Source organism: Parasteatoda tepidariorum, chromosome 9, assembly GCF_043381705.1.
Source record: "Parasteatoda tepidariorum isolate YZ-2023 chromosome 9, CAS_Ptep_4.0, whole genome shotgun sequence".
NCBI lineage: Eukaryota > Metazoa > Arthropoda > Arachnida > Araneae > Theridiidae > Parasteatoda > Parasteatoda tepidariorum.
The window spans coordinates 27,820,837-27,830,300 of record NC_092212.1 but is presented as its reverse complement, the minus strand read 5'-3'; the positions used below and the strand labels follow the sequence as shown (position 1 = coordinate 27,830,300).

Below are 9,464 nucleotides of genomic sequence, written 5' to 3'. Positions count from 1 at the left end.
TATGTGAAAGGTCAGTGTCAGCAAGCTGTTGCAGACGCAGCTTAAATGTAATTTCAGTGTCAGCCACCGGTGGCTGACACTGCGCTCAACGTGTTAAACGCAGAGATGCCAACTTGCTCTGGACCGCGGATAAATATTTTCTTGTGGTAGTTTCTTAATGTATGATTCTTGGTTTAGCAAATTCTATTTATAGGGTTTTTTACTCATCACTACTTCTAACTAATTCAAAGACTTATGTAGTTACGTCGGGTTAAATCTTTTAAAAATTTGGCAAAATTAACCGAAAATCTGCAAATTTTAGTTTGTAGTACCTTACCGTTTTTTGAAATATTTTATCGTGTCCGGAGCATGTACAAATAAAATATTTGGTTTCATGAAACGTATCTGCAATGTGTGATGAAAATGCGGAAATAAAATAATGAGAGAATTATCAAAAATTTGTCTAATAAACTTTTTTTTTTCATTGTAATTAGTTCTACTTCTATTGTAGTATCAGTATCTGCATATAACATTGTTATTGACTCTTTTAATCTACCACTTTCTATAAACAAGTATTTACTTTAAATTTTCCAGATTCTTCGGTAAATTTGTAACCTCTGTGAAAACAGAAATTAAAATTAGCCGGCTTAAATTTGTTGGCTGGAATTTACTAAATAAGTATTCCGGGTGTCCACGAGAACTTTATTTATAACGAAGTTAAAGAATTTATGTTTTTACACTTTAATTTCATTTGAATAAATTCAATTTAAAATCATTTTGACTCTCCTAACATTTAAATGATTTAACCATATTCATATCTGATGCCTCTGAAGAAGAGCCAGCAGCCCTAATATTAATTTTTCTTGACAAGCGTAAAAGTGCAACTATTTATCCTAACACTGTTAGGATAAATAGTTGTTTGGTTGATAACTTTCCAAAGATGAAATGTCATCTCATTAACCCATTATTCTTTGCCTGTAAGGGTGATTCATAAAAGTATTCTCACAAAGTCGGAATAAAAATTGAAAAAAAAAAGCGGTAGCTAAAAAGAGGACTTTGCTAATTTGAGTTTCACCTTNCAAAGTAATGGTGAATTAAATAAATCGAAGAATTATAACTCCGCCCACAAATAAACTGCTAAAGAAATACTTTGATTACCAGTTTTATTTTCTTACCCTGATTGATACGGTTTTTTGCTGACACGTATTTTTACAGTCGGCGCGAAAGGGTTAAATTTGTTGGCTGGAATTTACTAAATAAGTATTTCGGGTTTCCACGAGAACTTTATTTTTTATTTATAACGAAGTTAAAGAATTTATGTTTTCGCACTTTAATTTCATTTGATTAAATTTAATTTAAAATCATTTTGACTCTCCTAACATTTAAATGATTTAACCATATTCATATCTGATGCCTCTGAAGAAGAGCCAGCAGCCCTAATATTAATTTTTCTTGACAAGCGTAAAAGTGCGTAGGTATGCATACCCTCCAACTGCTACGGAATTTCCGTAGTTTCAGAAATCTTCTTTTCAGACGGTAGCAAAATTAATGTCTTAATATTTTAAAAAAATTAATTTTAGCGTAACTTGTCCACTATTACTTATAAAAGTGCAGGCCATATGGCTAGATTTTTAAGTTCTGATAAAAGTTTTATGAGAGATCCATTTGCTTTAAAAATTTCTACTATGGTTATTTTCAAAATCCTCTTAAGTTGGAGGGTATGGGTATGGTGTTAGGATAAATAGTTGTTTGGTTGATAACTTTCCAAAGATGAAATGTCATCTTATTAACCCATTATTCTTTTCCTGGAAGGGTGATTCATAAAAGTATTCTCACAAAGTCGGAATAAAAATTGGAAAAAAAAGCGGTAGCTAAAAAGAGGACTTTGCTAATTTGAGTTTCACCTTAATCAATGTTAGTTCAAAATGCAACTATAATTTTTCTTATTTTAGATTTAATAGTGATGAATTAAATAAATTAAACTATATCCACGAAGAATGCTAAAGAATTAGTTTGGTGACCTATTTTATCTTTCTGCCTTGATTGATTACGTTTTACGCTAGCATTTATTGATTGCCCTCGGCACGAAAATGTTAGTATAAAGACTACAAATAAATGAAGTGGTAGAAACTCAATTCACTTTTATACATTTATTATCTCTATAATTCTTCAATCATAACTATGACCTACATTTCAAATTATTCATATTAAAACAAAAACTTTCACGTTTTTTTCTATAGTAAACTGAAAATTGCCATAAAAAGTTGAAAATTTTAATTTTTTTTAATCAGCCCTTTTTGCATTTTTTGTCGCCCTAGGTAACCCTGTTAATATCGAATCAAAATAAGTGATCTCATACATTTGTTTATACGAAAGACTTGAAACACCATACCTGCCAACTTTCACCCTTTCCGAGAATGGATTTTCAGAGTGTTTGTATAGCAATAAACGAAAAACAGTCTAACTCAAAAAATATATTTATATTTTGATCCCGTTGAAATTCGCTTGCGCCAAGATTATTATGCTTTCCAATATTTATTGTAATTATTTATATGAAGTGGTGGTCAAATTCATTTGTAATTACCATTACAATTCAAAAAGTTAATTGGAATAACCCGAGTATTGCTACCACTTTAAATATGAAAATAAAATCTTCCGGAAAATCCGGAGGAGTTGCTAACTCCTTTTTATTTTCATATTTAAAGTGGTAGCACTATTCAAGTTATTCATCTCCTCCTACATCAGGAAGCCTCCACCGGTCTTTCATAAGTAGTCCACGCAGACTGCTTAAAAAGCGAACCAGTTGTGCGCATGTACCCAAAACCTTTTATAAAAGTAATTGAGAGAAATTTATCTTATACTAGGATGCTTCGCCCCCTGCTCGCTGGCGCTCGCCAACCCCCGGAACTGCTTTCGCAGTTCATTTCGGATTGCTTCGCAATCCAAAGCTCGCTTTGCTCGCTCATTGGATACGTTCTCAACGTCTAGCTTTTACATACTTTTTTGAATACTGAAGTTCCGAAAACTTTTCACCGTAGAAAATTCTAAACCTGTACAGTTCAATATTAATCTGAAAATGCAAGCAGTTCACATATTTTTCTTAATCACACTATTCTAAATTTCAGTTGTTGAGAAAAGTAACTNTCGAATCAAAATAAGTGATCTCATTCATTTGTTTATACGAAAGACTTAAAACACCATACCTGCCAACTTTCACCCTTTCCGAGAATGGATTTTCAGAGTGGTTGTATAGCAATAAACGAAAAACAGTCTAACTCAAAAATATATTTATATTTTGATCCCGTTGAAATTCGCTTGCGCCAAGATTATTATGCTTTCCTACATTTATTGTAATTATTTATATGAAGTGGTGGTCAAATTCATTTATAATTACCATTACAATTCAAAAAGTTAATTGGAATACCCCGAGTATTGCTAACACTTTAAATATGAAAATAAAATCTTCCGGAAAATCCGGAAGAGTTGGCAGGTATGAAACACATACCTGCTAACTCCTTTTTATTTTCATATTTAAAGTGGTAGCACTATTCAGGTTATTCATCTCCTCCTACATCAGGAAGCCTACACACGGTCTTTCATAAGTAGTCCACGCAGACTGCTTAAAAAGCGAACTAGTTGTGCGCATGTACCCAAAATCTTTTATAAAAGTAATTGAGAGAAATTTATCTTATATATTTGAGAATTGAATCTGTAGTGGTCGACAAGTGAATAAGGCAAGCCAATAATATTCATAAATAAAATAAATTTTTAGTCATATATTTGCTACCACTTTCTTTTTTCAACTATATTCTGTATTAAATGACTCGTTCGGTAAGTGGATATCCTTCAAAGTGGTCTGATCGGACTACATATAAAAAACCGTGTGGAGTCTTTCAGTTATAGGAGGCGTTGGGTTATTCCAATTAACTTTTTGAATTATAATGATAATTATGAGTTTGACCACCACTACATATAAATAATTACAATAAATATATAAAAATATAATAAACTTGGCCTCAAGCGATTTTCAACGAGATCAAAATATAAATATATTTTCGAGTCAAATTGTTTTTCGTTTATTTTTGTTTTACAACCACTCTGAAAATCTCTCGGAAAGAGTGAAAGTTGGCAGGTATGAAAACACAATATGAATACTTTTCTCTGGTATTTAAACTAGCTCTTAAGTTTTAAACAAACATCCATACCTACCAACTTTTACGGATTTTTCTGGAAGATAATATTTTTATATTTAATTAGGTAGGGTAGGAAAAATTTTGTATTCATTCTTGTTTTGATAAATTTGATTTATTATAATTCGGACTATCATTACATTTAAATAATTTAAACCAGCGTTTTTCAACACGGTTTTCTCAAAGAACTGGTAAGGTTTGTAGTTACGACTATGAAAATAATATTTACCCTTAAAAAATCGTGGTACTTAAATATTTTTTTCGACCGATTTGTTTCTGATCGTTCTTTCACTCTCTGCAATAAAAAATATTGTGAGTATGAACCTATTTAACTTTCAGTAAATTCTATATTAATTCCAATAAAAGTATTAATTTCGCTATTCAGTTAACAAGATAGAAAAAACAAATTATGTAACCATGTTTAGTTGAGTTGTTATTGTTTGACAATTCAGGGTGTCAAACCAGTTAAGTTGCCGCTAAATTTAGTCGATTTTTCTTGTTCAGCATGAAGCCATAATTTCCATGCTTTTACTGTTTTGTACTAAAAAATTGTCCAACTTTTAGTGAATTTTTGATATAGGTTAACACGTTCACGCCGGGAAAATATTGGTAAGGAAAAAGAGAAAATACTGGTAGAAGAACTATTTCAATATTAGATAATATTCGGGAGGAGCATACCTGCCAACTTTTACGCATTTGGTGTAAAATTTTATTTTTACATTTAAAGTGGTAGTAAATATATACTATTTTTTCTTTTATAAACTTAATTTTTAAATGATTTTGATCACCACTATTTTTAAAAAACTTACGCATATATATTATTATGCGTTTCTTTCAACTATTTAAGCTCAAGTTTTTTCTATTACAACGTATTTCGTTGCTTAAAATTGAAATTCCGTTATAATACCACTGGGAAAAATCATAATTGAAGGAATTAAAAGTTGGCAGGTATGGAGGAGTTAATTTATTCTCAACAATAGCAATTCACTGTAAGGAAATTTATCACAGCGAAGAAGCAATTCAATATAAAAATTGCATCCGTTAAAAACAATTGGTAGTTATGGATTTTTATTATTCCCGGAAGAAAACTAAAAAAGGAAATTTTTTTTTTTTTACCAGTTTTTACTCCCGTGCGCTGCCAAGAAGAGACAATCTAGCGTGTAAATATTGATCATGGAGTGAACGCGTTAATGGAGTGAGAAAATAATGACCAGTGTAAATATTTATCATGGAAATAATTAGGATTGGCATAAGATTGAGAAAATGCAATGAGTCAGTTTACTTCCAGCTTTATAAGAAAATTGGCAACAAAGGTACTCTTGGCAAAAAAATATTATTAGAATTTGAGAATGAAAAAAACTATTAGCTGTACGGTCCTTCGTAAGGCTGAAATTAAGGCGGAAGCAATAACGGTAGAAAAATCATCTCATTTATAGCTGACTTTGGTGAGGAGTAAAATTAGTTTTTTCAATTCTAAATTATGAACTATAAATAACTATTTACTTTTCTTGGGGGATAAAAAACAGATATAGATTGTGCTGATATAAAATATTGGTAGACAACAATTTAGACATTTTAATCTTGCTCTTAAAAAAAGCTCTGAAGCAGCGATTCCCAAATGGTGTTCTGCAGAACTCTTGGGTTCCTAGAGTTGGAACATTTTTTTCTTAAACAAGTAATGGCTTTTGAATCCTTTAATTAGATTTATATACAATCATTATTTATTACATGTTTCGACTATTTTTACGAAATTATTCAAGCAAAATTTCAGTGCAAAAGATTTTCAAAAAAATAAATAAATAAAATTAATAAAACAATCATTGCTCTAGTACTTTTTTTTTTAAAATTAACATAACCAATTTAAAAAAGAAATGTGTTTCTCTGATTTTCTGAGTACCATTCTTTTCCGTCTTCATTTAAAGCTGTTTCTCGGAACATTTTCGAAGAAAATAAAAAAGCCACAGTCTAAGTGCCTTAAACTTGAATCTCTATAGATATAATCTTGCCGTGAAGAATTATCAGGGCTTTAGAACAAAAAAAATAGCTTAAATATTTTAAAAATTATTAAACTTTTTTTTAAAAATCGTCAATTTGGCGACATTTTCCCACCTAGATGAAAATTATCAAAATGACTGCCTTATTCTCAGTTTTTGCACATTTTTATGATCCCAGGTAATGCAGCATTAGAGTAAGTTTTTAAAAATTAAAAAACTAGACCACTAAACTGTGGCTATTCTCCATATTGACGTTTTGCGCCATTTTCAAAATAAGCGCAAACTTCGCTGGCTTTAAACAGGCTAAACTTGACCTAACAGTCGTGAGTAACAGTTGCAAACTCACAACAGTTATAAAAATAGCATATTATTCGCAAGAAAGCATAATTTCATATCAACTATCTGGCATAACATCTAATTTTAAGTGATGAAAAATAACAAAATCATGAAAAAATTTGTATAATTCCTAGCATTAAATATTTTTTTTAAGTGATTCGAAGTTTTTCTTTGGTTAACATGTTTTCAATTGCTGATGAAAAAAAATTTCATTAAATCGGGGTTCCGCCAAAAGAAGTTCGATCCTCTAAGGCTCCGTAGTAAGAAAAAATTGTGTACCGCTGCTCTAATGAAATAATTTACTTTTCAGTTTTTGCACTTTTCAGTATACTAATATACAATTTTAAATGCTAGTTCTATATCAACTAATATCCCACTATTTGCATAAAATCATATTCATAAATTTTAAATATATAATAATTATAAATAGTTAAATAAAATCTCATATGACTCAAATAATATCTAAATAGCTTTTAATAAATTCAAAAGAAGCAACTATTACTTTCATTCTTTAAAAGTGCCTTAAAGATGAGATTCTAAATTAATTATAAAATCTATTTTATTTTTTACCTGTTATAGTTTTTTGCGATTTTCTAAACTCTTAGTATTTTTCCCAAAAACTACTCGACAATATGCAATTTTGGACAGTTTACATAGTTTTGGACAGATAAAACAGTTTTCTATTTAGAAAGTTATTTATTATGATCGTTTCAAACAGTTGTTTATAACTATATTATAATGATCGCTTTTAGCGATAGTTCATACTAATAATATTTACGAGACAGTTTGTGTTAATAATTTTGTCCTACGTGTTACATTTTACTGCTAAAGTCTCAATCTTGCAGCATTGCTTAAAATAAACTTTTTACATCTAGCAATGAAAAGAATAGTTTTGGACAGTTGACAAAGCGATTTTCAACAAGGGTTTTTTGGGCAGGACGTTGAAAATCATCTTTTGTTCCGTGTATTTTACCATAGTAACCGAAACCTTACCGACCTTGATTCTAAGAGGTTTTAAACGTTCTGTAAATTAATTGATTTTTTAAGTTTTTTCCATCGTTTAATTATTCTACATTATCGTGTTTTTCACTTATTTTAAAATTTAACTTATTCATTAAAAAATTGATAAGCGTGAGTCATTTGGCTCTAAAAAGAATAAGGCTTTTTTTCTGAGGATATTCAGCACGGCTTCCGTGGGTCTTGTAAATTTTGAAATGTAGTCACGAAAATTAAACAAATATCGATAATTTAATTTTTAAATAACCACCACTAAAAAATTTTTCCATAGAAAGTATATATGCATAAAAATTCTGACTTCTAAACCGCTTAATAAAATGGTAAATTAAAATCACTACTAAAATTTTTCAAGGACCTCGGAATCCCTGTTTTCAGGTAACAGAAGAAAACAATCTTTGAATGTTGTCAAACAATTTTGATCCGTTTAAAAAATAATATTGTTTTATGTTAGTTTCCTTTATCAGAAAGGTTTTAAATTTTTATGTAAATTTAAAAAATGATTTCTTTCTTACTCTTTGGTAGAGTTAAATAAACAGCTATAATTTTTCTACGCCATGAGCAATTTTTTTGTAATTGGTAATCTTTGAAATTTTTGTTAAAAAGAAAGCAACGAAAACGATATTGTCCAATGTCTATATCTTATTACAAATGAAAAAAAAATTATAATTATATCAAAAGCTAAGCATTAGTCTTTCTATTTAAAATAGGCTATTATAATTTAAAAACAAATCAGCTGTTGAAAATAAACTTACTTTTTATTGAAGAGAAGAACGAGAACAAAAGTCAATTCATTTTGCAAACGATAACCAACGGTTAAAAGCGTGGAACATTTCTCACCTGCTTCTTTACGGAGCTCTGAGATAAGATTATTAAAAATAAAATAAAACGCTTACTCGATATATTTTTTTTCAACAGTTCATCCGTTCAGAGATCGATATTATCTGTTTTAATATCGTTGTACGATATTTTAGCGGGAAAAAAAACGCTGAGCATCTCATTCTCATTTTTCAAACGAAACTTGAATAAGCTTTCAGAAATGCTTCCTAGGACCCGGCTTTGAACATCCAATTCTGAGCTTACGACTATCAATGTTCAGCTCAAGAGTCTTGTAAACTTGAACCCAACCCAGAAGACCAGGGAACTTTTGTATCAAGCATTGAGACAAACTAAGCTTCGTGGGGAATTTTTTGATCGAACTAACCCACATTAAAGTTACATGGAGAGGAAAACCACGAATACCTCAGATGATAAGCTTGATGCAGGGGTGCGTAGCGTTTTTAAAAAGTGCTTAAAGGTGCTTATTTTCGTTTTTTAAAAGTCTTTAAAGGTGCTTTTTTCATTGGATGTTTTTAAAAAGTGCCTAATTGTCCCTTTTTCAAAATGAGATTTTTTCTTTACTATGTTGATTTTCGCCACGACACAGGCCACAATGTTCTATTCAACGTTTTCATAATTAATTCAACCCCAATCTGTTTCGGCGCATTGTCAGTCGTAGCGCATGAAAACGCCAAACGTTTTACATGATTCAAAATTTCATGATTTTTAACAATTTTCACTAACAATTTTTTTTGACATGACTGTTAAAACAAGATAAAACCGTCAATTGTCAAAAAATTTCCAATCCTGTCTAGTTATGATACTTTAATATTATTTTAATTAAAAATATTAAAAAAAATTTTGAGTGCTTAAAAGGTGCTTATTTTTTGTTGAATAATTTGGCTACGCACCCTGTTGATGGCAAGAGGATTTTAACCCTTTTTCCGTACTCACCTGCGAATATTTCACGTCAGCACTTTAGTCATCGCGAGCAGCCAGGAACAGAATTCGTACTCGCTGGAATTCAAACATGGGTCACCTACGAACGCTCTAACCACTGAGCTACCGTGGCTCAACATAGAGGGATTTATATATATATATTCTCAGTTTTTGCACATTTTTATGAGCCCAA

General features: G+C 30.4%; 1 protein-coding gene across 1 annotated transcript in view; it reads right to left on the bottom strand.

The window, feature by feature from the left end:
* Nucleotides 1–8,369, bottom strand: part of LOC107446510 (multiple coagulation factor deficiency protein 2 homolog) — a 30,536-nt gene extending 22,167 nt beyond the window's left edge. Inside the window, exon 1 of the mRNA XM_071185177.1 lies at nt 8,269–8,369. The gene's annotated coding sequence lies outside the window, so the exon portion shown is untranslated. The remainder of the gene's footprint in view (nt 1–8,268) is intronic.
* Between the last annotated feature and the right edge of the window lie 1,095 nt (nt 8,370–9,464).